Source organism: Myotis brandtii, unplaced genomic scaffold (genome assembly GCF_000412655.1).
Source record: "Myotis brandtii unplaced genomic scaffold, ASM41265v1 scaffold384, whole genome shotgun sequence".
NCBI lineage: Eukaryota > Metazoa > Chordata > Mammalia > Chiroptera > Vespertilionidae > Myotis > Myotis brandtii.
The window spans coordinates 3842080-3844042 of record NW_005364745.1 but is presented as its reverse complement, the minus strand read 5'-3'; the positions used below and the strand labels follow the sequence as shown (position 1 = coordinate 3844042).

The 1963-nt window shown below is 44.5% G+C and overlaps 1 protein-coding gene across 1 annotated transcript in view; it reads right to left on the bottom strand.

The window, feature by feature from the left end:
* The window catches only part of ADAMTS12 (ADAM metallopeptidase with thrombospondin type 1 motif, 12), a 187670-nt gene that overhangs the window by 58115 nt on the left and 127592 nt on the right, over nt 1-1963 (bottom strand). The window lies entirely within an intron of this gene.

The window sequence follows — 1963 nt, the reverse complement described above, 5'->3', positions numbered from 1 at the left end:
CCAACAAGCCCTCAGACACAGATTTACAACCACACAGAAACAAGGCAACTGCTTTTTTTTGCTGAAGCTGAAGCCAACCCTTAAAACAGAACACCGGAAAGGTCTCCTTCCCCTGTGATAATCATGACATCTCCATGAAGAGGGGCCCTGAGGTCAGGACTTCTCCCCATCTCGCTTCTGCACTACAGAACCATGGCAGCCTTCAGGGTGGGCAGGTGGGGCAGGCGGAGTGAAGCACACTGGGCAGTGGCCAATGGAGTCTTAGTGCTAACCGACAATAACCTTCCTGGCAACAAGAGCAGCACACGAAGCCACTGCTGTGGCTCCCAGAGCTTACACAACGACGACGAAGGCCAGAAAGGATCCTCTACATGAAAGCAGCCACTGTGAAGGGAAGGTTCAGGGCTGTGTAAGAGTGTACAAGGCTTGCCTGGCCCGGTGTGGCTCAGTGGTTGAGCATCGACCCATGAACCAGGAGATCACAGTTCAATTCCCGGTCAGGGCACATGCCCGAGTTGCAGGCTTGATCCCCAGTAGGGGACGTGTGGGAAGCCATCTCATCATTGATGTTTCTATCTCTCTCTCCCTCTCCCTTCTTCTCTGAAATCCATAATAATACATTTTAAAAAAACCAAAAAGGGTTTATAAGGCTGAACCCGAAGTCCTATTTCTCTGTCCTCTTCTCTGGCCCTTGTTTTCCTGGTGCTCTGGGCATATCATGACGTTGCCCTAGGACAGTGATGGCGAACCTTTTGAGCTCGGCGTGTCAGCATTTTGAAAAACCCTAACTTAACTCTGGTGCCGTGTCACATATAGAAATATTTTGATCTTTGCAACCATAGTAAAACAAAGAGTTATATTTTTGATATTTATTTTATATATTTAAATGCCATTTAACAAAGAAAAATCAACCAAAAAATGAGTTCGCGTGTCACCTTTGACACGCATGTCATAGGTTCACCATCACTGCCCTAGGACATAGGTCTCTGCAGAAGGAGGCAAGGGTGGCAATGGAGCGTCTTAGTGGTCATCATGAGTGTCAGAGAGTGTCCCAGACATCAACCTCATGGATTCCACAACCTTCACAGCGTTGAGTATCTGCCCTGTCTCAAAGGTACTCATCTGTCTGACACAGCTTTTAGTCCGGGCCAGGTGACTGTTTTCCCTCCAGCTTTCAAATCCGTTTATAATGCAGCGAGGTGAGAACCCTGAAACTAATTTACCGGTGCACTCTCACCCTCACACATCTGATTAATCCTCTCACAGGAAGCGCGGGGGCTGAATGAACTCATTGCATCAGAGGTTGCATTTTCAATTTGCTGAAACAGGACGACTCCACATTTTTGGAGGATGATCTTAAGAAGCGATCATTAGAAGTGAGAGGTAAAGCTTTTTAATGAGGAGAAACATATTTCTCAGGTCAAGGAAAAGCTTTGATGCATGTCATGTTTTATGAGTAGATTGCAATTTCACTTTCACCATTAAAAAAAAAAAATCGGTTTCTAAAATCCATGGACAGGAGGGCTTCATGGGTATGAGCCCTGTACAGTCGCCAGCATCTCATTTGGCCGGAGGCTTTGTGGTTGCTGTCCTGAAGCTCTCAGTAATTTCATATTTGAACTTAGACTTTGTAAGTGAAGTCGGTGGCACAATGAAGCGCATGCACGAACAGAAGAGATCTGCCATGTGCACGTCCGTGGGCCTCGCCAGACTTTAAGAAATACTAAACCTTAAGGGAAAGGCAGAATTTAAAATGTTGTGTTGTTAAAACTAGTTATATTCAACTTAAAAATGGAGCTCAGTTTAATACTAGGCTCAGTTAAGCTGGAGGGGAAAAACAAAAGCAAATGAAAACTCCTAATCAAAAATCCCAACTGAAAATCAATCAAGTAATTAGTTAGATTCTGTAATTTTGGGCAGATTAAGATGGCATTCTTTTACTTTCTGATATGTATATATTATT